This window comes from Nicotiana tabacum, chromosome 19, assembly GCF_000715075.1.
Source record: "Nicotiana tabacum cultivar K326 chromosome 19, ASM71507v2, whole genome shotgun sequence".
NCBI lineage: Eukaryota > Viridiplantae > Streptophyta > Magnoliopsida > Solanales > Solanaceae > Nicotiana > Nicotiana tabacum.
The window spans coordinates 98,818,569-98,838,533 of NC_134098.1; the positions used below are offsets into that span (position 1 = coordinate 98,818,569).

At 40.2% G+C, this 19,965-nt stretch overlaps 1 non-coding gene across 1 annotated transcript; it reads left to right on the top strand.

The window, feature by feature from the left end:
- Positions 1 to 14,643: 14,643 nt before the first annotated feature.
- Positions 14,644 to 14,750, top strand: LOC142174003 (small nucleolar RNA R71). Its single transcript, XR_012703366.1, has one exon. It is a non-coding gene; the product is annotated as a small nucleolar RNA R71 (small nucleolar RNA).
- Positions 14,751 to 19,965: the final 5,215 nt, after the last annotated feature.

Genomic DNA, 19,965 nt, shown 5'->3' on the forward strand with positions numbered 1-19,965 from the left:
CTTTCAAATCCGGCAGTTTAAGTCAAATCAATTTTATACATTTCAATTTCAAGTAATCCGGATATAAATTCTTTCGGGGATTTCACAACAATGACAGATAGCAACCAAGTGCAACAACAAATGCAAAGCAAGTACAGCCTCTCAGGCAAGAGTCACTCAACTTATCACAACAACTCAACCACTCGGCTCTCAGCCCTCAGCACTCACACTCAATGGGTACCCGCGCTCACTGGGGGTGTGTCCAGACTCTGGAGGGGCTCCTACAGCCCAAGCGCTATAATCTGCACGGACAAATCACGTGCTGCACGGACAAATCACGTGCTGCACGGACAATTCATGTGCCATAATATAAATATCTGGATCCGCACGGCCAACTCATGTGTTGCACGGCCAACTCACGTGCTATAGTATAATATAAGGATCTTCACGGCCAACTCACGTGCTATAGTATAATAAAAGGATTTGCATGGCCAACTCACGTGCTATAGTATAATAAAAGGGTTTGCACGGCCAACTCACGTGCTATAGTAGAATATCTCACAATCAGGCCCTCGACCTCACTCAGTCATAAAGCTCTCTAGTCTTTAGGGCTCTCAACAATTATGAAATCAGTCCAAACAACAATGATATGACGTATCAATAATGAACAGTAGAGACTGAGAAAAAATAATCAAGTAATTATGACTGAGTACAAAACAACAATTTAAGCAAATAATTCAACATGTACACGACCTCTGTGGGTCCCAACAATACCAACATATAACCTAAACATGGTTTTTAACATGACTTATAGTCTAATTTCCACAATACATAGAGAACACATAATTATCAACAAGTTATTCAACTTTATAGTTTCCACGAGACGGATTAAGTCACAATCCCCTAAGTGCACGCCCACACGCCCGTCACCTAGCATGTGCGTCACTATAACGACCCGACTTGTTGTTTTAAGAATTTAAGTCTCGTCTAGTGGCATAAGGCCCTGAGCAGTTTTCTATTATATGTATTGACTTGCGTGTGCGGTTGAATTCAGTTACCGGATGATTCAAAGTGATTTAGGACACTTGGTCCCTAAAAAGGAAGCTTAAGTCTTATGATTTTGACCGTAGTCGGAACAGTATGAAAACAACTCTGGAATGGAGTTCTGTCGGTTCCGTTAGCTCCATATGATGATTTTGGACTTATGAGCGTGTCCAGAAAATTATTTGGAGGTCCGTAGTGGAATTAAGCTGGAAATGGCGAAACTCAAAATTTTGGAGAATTTGATCGGGGGGTTGACTTTTTGATATCGGGGTCGGAATCTTATTCCGGAAGTGGGAGTAGGTCCGTAATGTCGAATTTGACTTATGTGAAAAATTTGAAGTCATTCCGAATTGATTTGATGTGTTTCGGCACAAGATATAGAATTTGAAATTTCAAAGTTCATTAGGCTTGAATTGGGGTATGACTCGTGGTTTTTGAGTTGTTTGAGGTGATTGGAAGGTTCGACTAAGTTCGTATGATATTTTGGGACTTGATGGTATGCTTGGTTGAGGTCCCCGGGGGGCTCGGGTGAGTTCCGGGATGGTTTCGGATCATTTTTCCTTGTTTTGCAACTGCTGGAACTGATATCTGGTATTGTTCTTTGCGAACGCGAAGGGTCTCACGCGTTCACGAAGAAGGATTTTGGATGGTTGGGACTTGACCATTGCGAACGCGATGAAGAAGATGCGAACACGAATAAGGAGATGAGGAAAGCCTACGCGAACGAGAGTGGTCAGACGCGAATGCGAAGAGGAAAGGGAGTTGGGGGCCTACCTGGCGTTGAGCCTTCGCGAACACGACTCGTGTCTCGTGAATGAGAAGGGCAGAGGTCGGAAGGCATCGCGAATGCAATGAGGATATCGTGAACGCGAAGAAGGAATTTGGGCAGCACGCGATGAAGGCACTTCTGGGCAAAATAAAAAGTCCCAAAACGTGGGTTTGAGTTCATAACTCAAAATCTAATTGGGAGCTCGGTAGAAGGCGATTTTTGGAGAGATTCTTGCGTGGGTGTTTGGGGTAAGTGATTCTTATCCAGTTTTGATTAATTTCCATGATTATGTCTTTGAATCCATCATTTAATTCGGATTTAATGGAGGAAAAAATCAAGATTTTTGTAAAATCTTCCAAAAACGAAAATTTAAGATTTGGAAGTCACGTTGTTATTGGAATTCGATAAAATCGGTATGGTTAAACTCGTATCAGAATGGGTGTTCGGATTTCATGAAAATTATGTCGGGTTCCGAAAGGCGAGTTCCGCGTTGACTTTTGTTGACTTTTTGGAATAATTTTTTAAGTCGACGTATTATTATCCGGAATTATTTATGACGAATTTTAATGGAGTTATACAATTAATTTGATTATATTTGAGCTATCCGGAGGTCAATTCAAGCAAGAAGGCTATTTTGGAATATCGTCCTAACTTCAAAAAGGTAAGTGTCTTGCTTAACCTCGAGTGGGGGAATTTTCCCTTAGCCATTGAGTCTTATGTACAATTTGTGTAATTGAAAACCATGTACGCAAGGTGGCGAGTACGTACTTGGTTTATATGTGAAAATTTTATTGAGTTAAAGTCTTGAGCATATTGTGTAGTAAATTGAATAATTTTTGGCATATATTTAATCATCTACTTGTCGTGCCTAAATCCTTGTTGTTGACTCTGTTGTTATATGACAATGTGATGTGATTGTTATTTGATTATTTATGAAATTTTGTGAATTTGCTGGTTTGATAATTATTGGAATTTAATTTAATTTTGAATTTTCCCCTCTACAAATAATTAATTAAATGAGCTTAAGAAGAGGTATTTATATAATTATTAAAAATTTGATTTTTATGAAGACTTTGCTTTATGATGAGTAATTTCTATCTCTATTGATTGTTTTTGGGTGTTGTACACATTGTGTGGAGCTTTTGGCTATTTGTTGTGAAATTAATTGACTTGGTTGTAGCTTTGGAATTTGGTTGTGGCCATTGGACAAATTGTGATATGAATTGATTTTTGTTATGTTGCTGTGATAATTTTCCGTGTAAATTATTGTGTTGTGTGAGTTGTTATTTTGGGGAGATAAGGGTGGCATTTCACCGTTGATATTATGTGGTTATAAGGGTGGCATTTCACTGTTGTTGTGTTTGTTCGAATATTGTCTGGGCAGAGCGATAAGGGTAGCTATAGGAGCGATAAGGGTGGCTATAGGAGCGATAAGGGTGGTAATAGGAGTGATAAGGGTAGCTATTGATATTGTCTGGGCGGAGCGATAAGGGTGGCTATAGGAGTGATAAGGGTGGCTATTGTCAGGGACAATATATAATGATGTGGGGTTGTGGTGTTAATAATTTTCATGTGATGTTGTGATTTTCTTGTGTTTACTTTTATACCTTGTGTAATTTGTCTTGTTGTTGGTAAAGTGATAACAATCTGATTTATGTTGAAATTGAGAGCATGTGGCTATTGTCAGGCGGATTATAAATTGAAATGTGGACACGAGATGCCATGAGTAATTAATGAGGATATTTGGCACGTGAATTGTCCGTGCAATTGTGATATGAAATGTGGGCACGAGGTGCTGTGATGAAATGATAATGATATTTGGCACGTGAATTGTCCGTGCAGTTGTGAGATGAAATGAGGGCACGAAGTGCCGGGGAAATATGATGATTTAATTATGGGCACGAGGTGCCGTGAAAAATATAAAAATGGGCTGAGACCCGTGTTTAAGAAAAGTATGAAAATGGGCTGAGACCCGTATTTTTATGATTATGAAATGAGGTGTCACATGATGACTTTTTAATTGAAAGAATTATATTCAAAATATTTATTTGGAAGGATTTTAACTTAGAAAGTATTATATGAAAGAATTGTATTTGAAAGATATTTATTTGAGGAAATTATATTTGAAAATATTTATTGAAAGAATTATATTTGAAAAATAATTATTTCAGAAAATTATATTTAAAAGAGAGTTATCTGGAAGAATTATATGTGAAAGACATTTATTTGAAGGACTTGATTTAATTGGGTGTAATTGTGTTTATTAATTGTTGAGTGATATTAATGGTATTCTTGTTGTCTGTTGTGCATATAACTGGTTGTTTTATCCTGCCCTTATTATTATTTGTTTCCTATTATTTTGTATATTATATTGCACATGTTATTAGACTAGTGAGTGTATTAACTGTACCTCGTCTCTACTCCATTGAGGTTAGTCTTGATACTTATTGGGTACCGACCATGGCGTACTCATACTACACTTCTGCACATTTTTGTGCAGAGCCAGGTATTGAAGATAACGGACTTGAGCGGAATTAAAGCGGGTTAATAAGGATTCAAGATAGAGCTGCTTGGTCGTCACAGTCTCTTGGAGTCTTTTCATTTCATTGTACTGTTAACTTGTAATCAAACAATATTGTATATTTGATCCTCGTGATCATTCTATGTATTCAGTTAGAGTTCGTGACTCAGTACTACCAGTCTTGGGAGGTTGTGTATTCATATTTGTTCCGCTGTTAGTTTTAATTACTTATTTAATTTTAAAAAAAAATGGCATCAAAAGGTAATCTAAATCGGCTTACCTAGTCTTAGAGACTAGGTGCCATCATGGCGCCTGTGGTGGGATTTTGGGTCGTGAAGAGGTAAGCGGTCGCTACAAATATAACCCGGTTCAAGTCCGGAGTCGAATCCCGTAGGGAACTTACCAAATTACTACAACCTTAAATAATGCTAATGATAAGCTCAGACAACTTCCAAATGCAATAGTTTTATGAATAATCAGTGGAATTTATTTAGCCAAGGAAAAATGACAATAAAATTAGCAATAATCAAGACTAAAATTGAATTCAAGGGTAAAGGGATCTAGGGCTATTGATTTCCCCAATTGCTTGATTAATTCTCAACTCTTTAGCTATAATCTCGTTGTAATACACTATGAGGATTATGAGTTCCGGGCTACCGTAATTACCTTTCGATCAATTACGATAATTTACTGGAAGCATTCTCTCGAACTACTCTAGTTAACAATTTATGCAACTCAGAATCATCCCACCAAAGCTTCGTTATTTCTAACCCCGCTTTTAAATTCAAGTAATTAATCTCTTAATTTCCTCCAAAGTGGTGTTGTTCAACAACAATCTAACCAAGTGTTCTTTCTCAAGCAACACAAGGTGAATAGACACGATTAATCGAGGGCCCTTTCAATTAACCACAATACAATACGTAATTGAACAATCATAGAACAAACACGGCTCAATTATAACAAAATAGAGTCAAGACTTCATCCAACAATTGGTTCCATCAACCCTAGATAACAGATTTAGCTACTCATGCTAATGGAAATCAAATCACTAAAATAATTCATAATCAACAAATAGAAGTATCAAGAAGAAGATGAAAACTCTTAGGAATTTTTTCGTCTTCTCCCCCTCGTTCTTGCCTCTAAAATCTTCTAAAAACGGCTATCTCCCACTTCTAGGCGAGTTAATTTTCATATAGGTTTAGGTTAGTCGCCTAGGAAATTACATAATTAACCCTGTATGTTTGGCTTTCGTCCGCCCGTCCGCGGCCGCGGATTCGACCGCGGATCCGATCGTGCATTTGGACTGCCTCACTGCCTTGAGTTCGCGGCCCACTCTGTGGCCCCGCACCTGGAGGGGTCGTTTCGCTTACTTTTCTTGCTCCTTTTCGACCGGGCTAACCTTCGATTGCCCTTTCACATTCCATGTTGACTCTAAAACATTCGTTAGCTCCCTCCTAACTCGAAGTAGCTCCTGCAAAGCATCAAATTCTTAATTAAAGCATTTTGTTATCTTTTAGCATTCAAATATCAATAAAGTGCGGCTAAATTTGAGTGTCAGTAGTGTCTAAATTGCATGAATATAGCCTACTATCTACACCCCACACTTAAACCATTGCTCGTCTCCAAGCAATCAAACCATACTCTAAGAGGCTTCACTGGGCGATTTCCCTACTCGTCACACCAAGAATATTTCACATAAATTGAGTACATTAGTGCAACATCTACACCTCAAGAGTTGACTCCCTCTAGCCACGCAATGTTCCTAACCGACTTACTTACTCTGTATCAAAGGTCGAGACTTACCTCTCCTTCATGAATCAAGTGCCTGCTCATAACAAAAGAGACTCATTTCACAATCAGTAAAATTCACACACACTTAGGAACTTTAAAAGGAATAAAATTCACTCACCCTCAAAAATGACATTCTTGTGCCACAGAAAACGCACTATAGGCTTGCCTGTAGTGTACGACTCTACTAATTGAGCTCACTCATTCTTGGATGTAATGTAGGTTGTAGGTTGTGTAGGATATATTTGGATATATAATAGTGACTATACCTCCCTAAGCACTTTAGTACATTTATTTTACAATCAAGTCCACACCTAAGTTAAACCAATATTTTCATTTATATTTTTTTTAACACCACATATACCACCCCACACTTCTTCTTTGAGCACAATCACCTTAAAAGCCACCAAAGATTTATTACCAATCAACATGATACACTATTAACAATGTTCTCTCTTTTTTTTCTTTTTTTTTTCCAAGTGGCCTTTTCCAACAAGATTTACCTTTCTCCTTATTTCCTAGTTCCACTCAAAAGCTCCATCAACTACCCCACACTTTATCCTTTGTAAATTCATAATATTTCCAGTGCTTACGAGAGGTAAAGGATTCAAAAAGATGGTCAATTCAAACAAGGGATAGGGCTTGTAATGTGGTTGCCAAGGAAACAGGATTACAGGCTCAACGGGGTTAACTATGGTACATAACAAATAGGTGGGTGGAATATGTATATATATGGTTCAATAAAGAAATGCCTATATCACTTCCCAGACTAAACAAGACTCCCATTTCGCTTTGCAGACATACATGGCAAGTTCTAGGCGTTAAATGTTGTGCAGAGAATATAACAAGCCTCCCATACATATGGCACATGACTCATTCCAGATTAGATCATCAAACACTCAGATCAGGGTATTTCAGCCAAATTAAGAACATACATTTTAAGGCTTTCTTACAAGAGTCAACAAATGAGCCTAAGCGTCACACTAAAGTAACCGCTATATTCAAGGCATTACAAAATCAAACAAGGCTTCCTATTTTAATTCTGCCCATAGCCCATAAGTTCCTAACTAAAAAAAATAAAAATCTAACTACACCCGGTTCAAACAAAACCCTTAGAAAAGAACCGTGGTTTGAAGAAAAACCAAGGGGGAATTGATACACTACTACAAAAGAAAATCTTTTTTCTTCTTTCGACTTTAGTCCCTCAAGAAACCCGTCGAATGATATCTATCGTTGGGCCAAGTCGAAATTGATTTATACAAATAAACTACGAAACTATCTGCATACAACAAAGTATCCCCCACCCCACTCTTAAAAAGATGGCATGTCCCCATGTCATACAAAGTAAAGTAATGTGAGGTAAAGGAACTTCCCTGGTGGATCAGTCTTGATCGGAGACAGTGTCAGGGTCGAGATGACATGCTCTCCCCAACGCACGCAGCCAACCCATGATTTTCTTTTCTGCTTTCGCATTTTGGGTTGCCAAAGCATCAACTTTGGTCCCCAATTCTGTGACGGAAGTGCGCAGTCCTGCCATGTCTTGTTCTAGGGCTGTCATTCGCGTGCTCCGTCTGACCTGGGATGGTCCTTCAGCCACTGTATCTTGTTCCTGTGGGGGTGAGGCAGGTTCAACCTCCTCCTGCCTTTCGTCGCCCTCTTCCGACGCATTATAATCGTCACTATGAGCTGCTCCTGGTGCCACCGGGTCTTTCCCGATGGTCACTTTGTCTGCCCGAAACTTTGCTTCTTTCTTTACCATGCCATCCGCATTTGGGTTCTTAGGCACCCTTGCTACCCGGGACAATCTAGTGATCAGAGAGGGGAAAAAGAACCCATACCTCTTATGTGTTGAACGGACGAACATCTCAGACTGAAGAACCTTGGCCACATTGAAGTCGTGGCCATTCACGAAGCACCATATCAAGGCTGCTCTTGGACCATTTACCTCCATGGTGTTGTGGGACGGCAGTAAGCGACTGTTGATGATGTACAACCAACATTTTCCTTCAAAAGTGAGTGAGGAAGAGTGTAGCTTCGATCCCGGCACAACCCACACTACCTCTTTGTCTGGTGCACAAATAGTTTTGAAAAACCTGTTCCATGTGATGGGTTCTCTCCTGTAAGTATCATAGAAATCTTCCTCCCCATTGAATTCAGGCAATCGATACACTCTCCTGATGGCTTCTAATGAGGCATCCACGCTCGTGTGTCGCACAGTGCATATTCTATCCTCATGTTTGGGGAAGTTGGCATAGAACTCTCGAACAAGAATCAAGTTAACCTCCTCTGGCTCTTTGAAAAAGTTGTCCAATCTGTGCCTAATCTACTCCCAATACATATTAGGGCATTCATCCTAGAGGGACGCCCTGTCAATACCCCTTTTCGGTACAGGCTTTTTAGTGGCCTTTAAACTGAAATGGTCTTGGGCAGCTCTGGAGACAAACCTGGTACGATCAAACCGAGCTGCACTGGTCTGTGCCCATCCCCGAGATAAGCCTCTATGACCACTTGATGAGGCCCCGGTATCGCGTCTCTTCCTTGAGGGTTGCATTTTACATATACAATAAATACTACTATCAATGGATAGAGGAGTATGTGTCCCAATGGCGGTTACTCAGACTTCACTCGCACAATTGGTCATAATTTATCTTCAACACTCATTAAGGCAAATCAACAAACAGGTAGTGCGCATATGTACCCCCAAGTCACCCAAAGACCCAATCAAACCCAACAATGGCTTCCTCCAAATCAATCAATTCAAATAGCCACCATATACCACATATAAATCACAATCCAAATCCTAAACAAAAGTACCTATGATTTTACTACCCTATACAGAAAAGGAAAATAAAATTAAAAAAAATACTAAGAAAGAGGAATAAAATCATGTACTTACTTGGAGATATTGATAAGAACGGAGGGTGGAGATCGGTTGAGTGGAGAAGAGAAGGAAGGAGAAGAGTCTTGTGTTAAAAGGAAAATATGGGGGAAATGAAGGGTTTGGGTTCCTGAGGTTAGGGAGGGAAGTAGAGAAGTAGGGGGGAGTGAGGGGTTTGGGTCCTTGAGGTTAGGGAGGGAAGAAGAGAAGTGGGGGGGAGGGGATGAGGGGTTTGGGTTCTTAGAGTTAGGAAGGGAAGAAGAAAAGTGGGGGGAAGTGAGGGTTTGGGTTAAGGAAAAGAAGGGGGTGGGGGATTAAAATAAAACAACTTACCTGGACAAGCCCGGGCTTCCGCGCCCCAATCCGCGGTCCAATCCACGGCCGCGAATTCTGGGCAGAGGGGGTCCCAAAATCCGCAGCCACAGATGAGGGGCAGAACACATGCCTAAATCTGCGGTCCAATCTGTGGCCGCGGATCTCCGTCTCCAGCCAATTTTTGTGTTTGCCGTATTTTTTTACCTAGTCTTGGGTTAATTTCGACCCCCGAATCCTTCTGATGTGCGTGATATTTTCCCTGCACACTAGTAGGTTGGTCAAAATCGTTCAAAATTAATTACAATAAACAAATTAAGAAAAATAATGGGTTGCCTCCCAAAAGCCGCCTAAGTTAACGTCGCGGCACGAGGATTTACAACAAACCATGGGTTGCCTCCCAGGAAGCGCCTGATTTAATGTCGCGGCACGATGCATGCTTTCATTATCACTCCTCGTTCGCGTACTGGGGCTCTTTCAAAGTTATCACCACTCTATCCCCTTTCTCTTCGACCATTCCAAGGTAATGTTTCAACCTTTATCCATTTACTGTGAACTTTTTTGGCCCATCTTCGGATTCAATCTCCACAGCTCCGCTTGAGAACACTTGCACCACTCTGAAGGGTCCTGACCATCTGGACTTCAACTTACCCGAAAATAACCTCAATCTCGAGTTGTATAACAACACTAGATCTCCGGGCTTGAAGTTACGATCTAAGATGTGCTTATCATGGATCATTTTCATCTTTTCTTTGTATAATCTGGCATTTTCAAAAGCATGGAACCTGAATTCCTCGAGTTTATGTAACTCAATGACTTTGCTGGTGCCTGCAGTCTCTATATCCAGATTCAGCTGCCGCAGTGCCCAAAGTGCTTTATGTTCGAGCTCTACCGGAAGGTGGCATGCCTTTACAAACACCAACTTGTACGGTGACATAACAATTGGAGTTTTGAATGTTGTGCGGTATGCCCATAATGCATCATCCAGCTTCTTCGCCCAATCGGTCCTTGTTGCATTCACTGTCTTTGTCAGGACACTTTTAATTTCTCTATTGGATACTTCAACTTGCCCGCTCATCTGTGGGTGGTACGGTGTGGCTACTTTGTGGCGAACTCCATACTTTTCCAACAGACGTGTGAATGCTCTATTGCAAAATGGGTTCCACCATCACTGATCATAGCTCTCGGGGTACCAAAACGTGTGAAGATATTTTTCTTTAGGAAACTTGTTACCCCTTTTGCATCATTGGTTGGGAGAGCCACTGCTTCGACCCACTTGGAGACATAGTCAACCGCTACCAATATATATTTGTTACCATACGAGCTGACGAATGGCCCCATAAAGTCGACCCCCCACATGTCAAAAACCTCCACCTCTTGAATTGTTGTCATTGACATCTCGTGATGGCGAGATATGTTGCCTATCCTTTGGCATTCATCGCAACTTTTGACCCAAGCATGGTCATCCTTGAATAGAGTAGGCCAATACAATCCCGATTCCAACACTTTTGCTGCTGTCCGAATTCCTCCAAAGTGTCCACCATATGGTGAATCATGGCAAGCCTGCAAAACAGAAGGTTGATCTTTCTCGGGGATACACCTCTAGATCATGTTATCTACACAAATTTTAAACAATAGAGGTTCGTCCCAATAAAAGGCTCGATAGTTGCAGAAGAACCTTTTCTTTTGAATTGAGGAGAGTTCATAAGGTACAATACATCTTGCTAAATAGTTAGCAATATCAGCATACCAGGGCGTCTCCTCCATTGTCACATCAAGTAACTATTCATCCGGGAATGTCTCTATTATGTCTTCAACCTCCATTCTCTTTTCAGCTCCTTCCAATCTTGAGAGGTGGTCTGCCACTTGATTGTCTGTCCCCTTTCTGTCACAAATTTCCAGATCAAATTCTTGTAGCAAAAGAACCCAGCGAATCAAGTGTGGCTTTGACTCCTTCTTTGCTATCAAGTACCTAATTGCTGCATGGTCAGTATAAACAATAACTCTTGAACCAAATAAGTACGACCTGAATTTGTCGAAGGCAAACACTACAACCACCATTTCCTTTTCCGTTACAGTGTAATTGAGCTGTGCACCGCTGAGCGTCCTGCTTGCATAGTAAATCAGGTGCATCATCTTGTCTTTTCGCTGCCCCAAGACAGCTCCTATAGCATAATCACTGGCGTCGCACATGAGCTCGAATGGTTGCTCCTAGTTGGGTGCAACAATGATGGGTGCAGTTATCAGTCTCTTCTTCAGCTCCTCAAATGCCAACCTGCAATCATTAGAAAACACAAAGGGCTGATCCTTTTCAAGAAGTTTACATAAAGGGTTAGCAATTTTGGAAAAATCTTTTATGAATCGCCTGTAGAACCCGGCGTGCCCAAGGAAACTTCTCACTGCCTTGACCGAAGTGGGCGGTGGAAATTTCTCAATCACATTAACTTTAGCATGGTCGACCTCAATTCCCTTACTGGACACTTGATGCCCCAAAACTATTCCTTCTTGCACCATAAAATGACACTTTTCCCAATTCAGCACCAAATTTGTCTCCACACATCTTTTGGGCACTCTTCTTAAATTGTGAAGACAATGTTCGAATGAATCCCCCACCACGGAGAAATCATCCATAAACACCTCCATAATATCCTCCACCATGTCAGTGAAAATGGCTATCATGCACCGCTGGAATGTAGCCGGTGCATTGCAAAGTCCAAAGGGCATTCTCCGAAAGGCAAAGATGCCATATGGACAAGTGAAGGATGTTTTCTCTTTGTCTTCCAGGGCTATTTAGATCTGGTTATACTCCGAATATCCATCCAAGAAACAGAAGTGGACCGCCCAGCTAACCTGTCCAACATTTGATCAATGAAAGGCAATGGGAAATGGTCCTTTCGAGTGGCTATGTTCAGTTTCCGATAGTCCATGCAAATCCGCCACCCCGTGACTATACGAGTCGAGATCAACTCGTTATTCTCATTTTGTACCACCGTCATTCCTCCCTTTTTCGGCACACATTGGACATGACTGACCCAGTGGCTGTCAGAGATGGGGAAGATAATACCCGCATCCAGCCACTTGGATCACTTCCTTCTTTACTACTTCCTTCATATTTGGGTTCAGACGTAATCGATGTTCCCCGGAAGGTTTGTGCCCCTCTTCCAGAAGAATCTTGTGCATGCAAAAGGCTGGGCTTATACCCTTTATGTCTGCCATGGTCCAACCAATGGCAGTCTTACATTCTTGCAATACCTTCAATAGTTGCTCTACCTGCACAGCTAGCAAACCAGATGATATAATAACAGGCAAAGTAGAATTAGGTCCCAAGAAAGCGTACCTGAGGTAGGCTGGAAGCGGTTTCAGGTCCAGCTGTGGTGGCTCCTCTATTGATGGTTTTGCAGGTGGTGTTACTCTCTCTTCTAAGCGTAGGGGCTCGAACTGAGGTTCCCTTTTCCAGAATCCTTGACCTTCGAGAGCCATGACCCACTCTGCCAACCCTTCACCGTCCATCTCTTCCAAATTCATCAAGTAGGCTTCTAATGGATCCTTGACATTAAGGGTATCATCCTCTTCTTGCAGTTTCACATCTACGGCCTCTACTAGTGAGCAGTTTGCAAATTCACTGGGTCTCCTCATGAATTGTTGAACGTTGAATATTATTTCTTCATTGTTCAACCTCATTTTCAACTCTCCAGTCTCACAATTAATCAATGCTCTCCCAGTGGCTAAGACTGGACTTCCCAGAATGATGGGTATCTCTTCATCCACCTAACAATCATGAATAACAAAGTCTGCAGGAAATACAAATTTCCTCACTTGCACAAGCACATCATCAAGAATTCCTGTCGGTGTTTTGACTGTGCGATCAGCCAGTTGCAGCAACATTGAGGTCGGTCTAGCTCTGGCAATGCCCAGTTTCGTATAGATTGCCAATGGCATCAAGTTTATGCTGGCTCCCAAGTCACACAATGCTTTGGCAACAACATAACTCCCAATAGTACATGGGATAGTGAAGCTACCTGGATCAGACACTTTTTGGGCCATAGGTCTTGTCACTACCGCGCTGCAGGTTTGTGTCAGAGTTATAGTGGACAGGTCCTGGAAGTCAAATTTCCGTGACATCAAGTCCTTCATCATTTGTGCATACCCTGGCATTTCCTCCAAAGCATCCATCAGTGGAATATTCAATTGAATCTGTCTAAGCATTTCCATGAATTTCTTGTATTGATCATCTTTCTTTTGTTTTGCCAATCTCTGAGGGAATGGTGCAGGAATCAATCTCTGTCCATTACTTGATGTCTTTTCTTTGTTGGAAGCTTCTGGCACAAAAGGTACCACCTGTTCTGAGACTTCTTCACCGTCCTTCTCCTTACCCTTGTCAACCTGTGCTTGTTCAATTACAACCTCAGTGAGCTCTGCTGACTCATCTGCCTTTAATGTAACTGGAGTAGTTGGCGTAGTCTCTCTCCTAAATTGAGCAACTTCTTGCTCTCTGTCTAAATCTCTTCTATTCCCGAGACTCACTGCCATTAGCTGATTTGGGTTATGTTACTTTGGGTTAATATTTGTATCTGCAGGCAATGCTCCTTGGGGGCGATTGTTCAAGGCCATAGACAGCTGTCCCAGTTGAGTTTCAATGACTTTGATTGCTGAATCATGTGCTGCTAAATTTTCTTGCATCTTACCATTTGTTCCAATGAGTTGTTGCAGCATACCTATGGCTTCTACCATATTGTTGTCCTATTGTTGATGAGGTGGTTGGTAGGCCAACTGTTGCTGGTGCTTCTGATTATAGCCCTACTACCTTTGAAAAGACACAACTTGACCTTGTGGTCGTGCGCCTCCAGAATTGGGGTTGTGTTGTGGCAGGTTGGGTCTGCACTGCTGGTTTGGTGCTGGTCCCCATTATTGCCCACCTTGCCTCTGACCTCCAAAATTTTTGACATAATTCATGTCTTCTCTGAAGCCCTAATTGTCATTCTCTCCACTCCACGAGCACACATATGACTGGTTTATGCAAGGAGTGCACAATCCTCCATTCGTTGTATCAACAATGTGCACTTGCTTTGTACCCATCTCATCAATTTTCTTTGTCACTATGCTCATCTGAGTCATGAGAGTGGCTATGTTCTCTGCATGGGAATTTTTTGGGTCAAGAGCAACAGAATACACTATTGGTGTAAGTGTCGTACCTCTAGCCATCCAACCTGAATTTTGAGCCATGTTGTGAAGAAGAATCTTGCACTCTGTGAATGTCTTGCTAAAAATGCACCCCCAGCTGAAGCATCTACATTAGCCTTCAAACTATCAGCTAAACCCATGTAGAATCTCTGTCCCAGCATCTGATATGGAATGCCATGGTGTGGACACTTCACTAGCATACCCTTGAACCTCTCCCAGGTTTCTTGCAAGGACTCAATTCATTTTTGCCTGAACTGCAATATCTCATCAATCTGCCTTGCAGTCTTGTTGGGAGGATAAAACTTGTTTAAGAACTGTTTGACTAATTCTTCCCAAGTGGCAATTCAATTTATTGGGAGTGAATTCAGCCAAGTTTGAGCCTCTCCAGTCACAGAGAATGGAAACAGTAATAGCTTGATGGCTTCAGGAGTCACATTCGGTTGTCTTTGGGTCACACATATTGATAGGAAGTTCTTCAGATATTGTTGTGGGTCTTCAATGTATGACCCGGAGAACAGTCCCTTATTTTGCAATAGATGCAGCATGTGTTGGTGATCTGGAATATCTCCGCTTGTATCTGAGGTAGAGCAATAGCGGTGGCTAAGTTATCAACAATTGGTTGTGCCCAATCATATAGAGCAGCTTCTGGCACAAAAGGTGCCATCACTCCATTATTTGGGTCAACCCGATTATTCCGATTGTTTTCGTTGACATCGTGCACGTTGTCCATTTCAATTTCGAGTGTGTGTTTTTGTTGTAAATGTTTGTTCTTCTTGTTGGCTCGATTTAATGCCCTGAATGCTTTTTGGGGTCTGAAAGTCCTTCAAAAAGTTCACCAGCCCTCGAAGAGCTTCTAGGCATACACCTGAGTCATAGGAGAATTCAAACGTGAGAATTTCAATAAAAAAAAAAATTTAAACACCGTAAGAAATTGATCCAAATTAAGAATCCTAGCAATTCTTCTAAGTTGTAATAAATAACACCGTTAGTTCCCTGGCAACGGCGCCAAAATTTGATCACGCCCAATTATGCCTTGTAAGAAGGACTAAGCGATCGCTGCAAATATAACCCGGTTCAAGTCCGGAGTCGAATCCCACAAGGAACTAACATATTTACTACAACCTTAAATAATGCTAATGATAAGCTTAGACAACTTCTAGATGCAATAGTTTTATGAATAATCAGTAGAATTTATTTAGCCAAGGAAAAATGATAATAAAATTAGCAATAATCAAGACTAAAATTGAATTCAAGGTTAAAAGGATCTAGGACTATTGATTTTCCCAATTGCCGAATTAATTCTCAACTCTTTAGCTATAATCTCGCCGTAATACTCTATGAGGATTATGAGTTCCGGGCTATCGTAATTACCTTTCGATCAATTACGATAATTTACTAGAAGCATTCTCTCTAACTACTCTAGTTAACAATTTATGCAACTCAGAATCATCCCACCAAAGTTTCGTTATTTCTAACCCCACTTTTAAATTCATGTAATTAATCTCTTAATTTTTTCCAAAGTGGTGTTCTTCAACAACAATCTAACCAAGTGTTCTTTCTCAAGCAACACAGGTGAATAGACACGATTAACCGAGGGCCTTTTCAATTAACCATAATACAATACGTAATTAAATAATCATAGAACAAACACGGCTCAATTATAATAAAATAGAGTCAAGACTTCATCCAACAATTGGTTCCATCAACCCTAGATAACAGATTTAGCTACTTATGCTAATGGAAAACAAATCACTAAAATAATTCATAATCAACAAATAGAAGTATCAAGAAGAAGATGAAAACTTTTAGGAATTTTTCCGTCTTCTCCCCCTCGTTCTTGCCTCTAAAATCTTCTAAAAACAGCTACCTCCCACTTCTGGGCGATTTTAGTTTTCATATAGGTTTAGGTTAGTTGCCTAGGAAATTACATAATTAACCCTGCGTGTTTGGCTTTCGTCCGCGGCCGCGGATTCGACCGCGGATCCGACCGCGGATTTGGACTGCCTCACTGCCTTGAGTTCGTGGCCCACTCCGCGGCCGCGCACCTGGAGGGGTCATTTCGCTTACTTTTCTCGCTCCTTTTCGACCGGGCTAACCTTTGATTGCCCTTTCACATTCCATGTTGACTCCAAAACATTCGTTAGCTTCCTCCTAGCTCGAAGTAGCTCCTGCAAAGCATCAAATTCTTAATTAAAGCATTTTGTTATCTTTTTGCATTCAAATATCAATAAAGTGAGGCTAAATTAGAGTATTAGTAGTGTCTAAATTGCATGAATGTAGCCTACTATCAGTGAAATTTTGGGTCGTGACAGTTACCTCCAAAATAATCATACGATACGAAAATCTGGGATTTCATACCCTCAGGACCAGATTTAAAACTGTTACTTACCTCAACTCGTGTAATTATTTATTCCGCTATGCCCTTTCCACTAGAATTTGTCTCTGAAAGTCTCGTATCTAGCCACAATTAATTCGATTCAGTTAATATAAATTATTGTAATTAATTTCATAAGGATATACTAATTTTTTCAATAAAATCCGAAATTAACTTAAAAATTGCCCGTAGGGCCCACGTATCGGAACCCGACAAAAGTTATAGAATATGAACGCTCATCCAACCACGAGTCCAACCATACCAATTTCACCAAAATCCGACATCAACTCGACCCTCAAATCTTCAGTTAAAGCCTATGAATATTTCTACCATTTTCAACCCTATCCTTACCCATTTGAATTTAACAATCTTTCCACAACCTTATTGGTATGTATACATAATACTCTTACACCCAAGAATCATACTATAAATCACATATTTTTTACTCCAAACTCGAAATTGAAGAATTGAGGAAAGAAATTCTTACCTGTTTGAAGCCCTAGCAAGATCCTTGTGAAATCTTCAAACCTTGAACAAGAATTGATGGATAAATGACTAAGCCTTCACTTTATCTGTCTAAAATGCTCTCACCTCTTTCTGAAATATCAGATTTTGGCTAAAAAATGAGCTTCAAGGACTATAAATCGAAGTTGGGTCGGGTCAAAAATTAGAAAGAATGGAAGATCCGACGCAGTTATGCGGTCGCATATGCGATCGCATAACAGGTATGCGGTCCGCATACCGGCCGCATAATTTGGCCTCCAAAGCTGGGCGTTACTGACTCGGTCTGCGGTCTGCATACTTGTTCTGCGGTCGCATAATGCACCACAAAACAGGTCTGCGGTCGCATAGTGCACCGCTTTTCCTCAAATCTTGCCCCTCTCCTGGTCCACTTTGCGACCATTATGTGGTCCGCAGAGTGATTCTGCGACCGCATAGTGGTCGCAAAAATGACCTTTTTCTGACAAAATTTTCCTTTATAAATCGATGCATTGTTCAACCCAAAAAGTCCGAAATTTCTACAACCTTTGAACTAATTGATCTACCTCGACACCACACAACCTTAATTTCTTAGCAAAAATTCTCCTGGTCACTACACATACGTCAACATCTGGTCAACCTTTTCAACTAAATTTCAAAACCTTGAAACTAAGTGTTCCAAATCATTCAAAAACCTCACTGGACCCGAACCAATTACCCCCGGCAAGTCATATAAAAAATGTAAAGCATAAATTGAGAAGTAAAGGGAAAAACGGGGCTGTGATACACAAAACGACCGGTCGGGTCGTTACAACTCAGTGACACCGGATTTTGGGAATGTATTTTATGTTAGTGATTTGTGTGATTTTCTATAGAATTCAAATATTATGTTTTCAAACTTAAGAGAAAATGTGGCTTATTGAGGTTGTCAGCTTGCCTAGTATTGAGATAGACGCCATCACGATATGTTAGGATTTTGGGTCGTGACATTTTATAATTTATGGTGCCGAGTAAAATACTCCAATACCACTATACACTCAAAAGAAATAACCTTCTTTTGATTTTTTTACCTCACTACAAATATCACTCCAACTCTCTATATTTTTCCTTACAGAGTATTTTGCTTCTTACTCTGTAAATCACTCTCTTTCTCTCTGTTTTGTGTATCTTCAACTGAATCAGGAGCTATCTATTTATAGACGTCCAATACTCCTTGCTTGCATCATGGATGACATCATCATAATATAAATATCAAATTTTCACCTTACGAATGCAATGAAAAATCCGACAACCCAAATCACATTTTATGTAGATTTGGCAGCATGGTACTTTATGCCAAAGCAAGTTTATCTTCCTTTCACATTCATGGGATGGACCCCACAGATAAGTACTTATATCTACAGGAGCAACTTCTGTTACCAAGATAAAAGTGGCTCAACTCTTCTTAGAAAGGGGAACGGAGTCGGCTCTAGAATTTGAGGTTTATGGATTCTGGTAATTCATCGCTTGCCTTCGAACTCACAATCCATTTATGCTTTTGGCTTCGCAGTTAATTATATCTACACATTTAATAAAAAATTTAACACACATACAAAGTTCGGATAAAAGCTATTGGCTTTTGTCAAACCCGTACCATGTACTGTTCTTCCGCCCCGGAAGGGGAATCATTGATAGACCAATTTATTAGGCTTATGGCCTTGAACCTGAAAATATAGAACACGTGACGTTTGCCGATTGAAATATAAAGTGGCTCTGGTCTTCTCTTCTGGAATATTAAGAGGTTTTAGGCCTTCTTGGCATTTTATAATATTGAATTTAAGAAAATGTCTTTTTTAGATCTCTTACGTGTAGATGAAAGATCTTTTATGTGTAAAAGTAAATCTCACATATATAAAAAAAGAGGTAAGGTCATAAAATTAAAAATAAATTTGTAAAAGGCCAAAAAACCAATTGACCCGAATACTAAGCTTAAGACATTCCAAATATTTGAACCTCAGTATAATCAAATGGCATGACATGCTACATGTGGATGAAGAATGAGTACCCGACAAGACATATTTTACCATATATTGCCAACTTAATTGGCAAGATGTTTTTTCCATTTGGCATATGGCATTTATGATTATATTAATAGAAACAACAAAATACTTTAGGAATAAACGTATAACATTCTTAACTGCCAGCAACGTATACGTTAGAGCCCTAGAAATCAGGTTGCTGGCAAACTAAACTACAAAATAGACAAAACCAATTACCAGTCTAACACATGACTACATAAAATGGAAATCCTCATATACTTGCAAGTTTAAAATCAATATTGATAGAGCATGTTAAAAAGAAAATATACATGCGAAATCCTTGCCTTAATACATAGGCTATTGTTCCAAGGAAAAATCTTGTGCCAGTAAGGAAAACATTATTATTTAGGCCCTATGTATCCCAGACAAATCAAGTTATGTATACTAAACCTTAATCTATATCTATATCTATATTATTATAAAAGTGGGAAACCCAATACTAAAAATTTAAAAGACTTAAATGCCCTTTTAAATAAATAAAAAACCAACGTTTTAAATATAGATAAATAAAATATTTTTAGTGAAAAGTTGTGCCTTAAGATGAAAGGTTGCATATTTTCA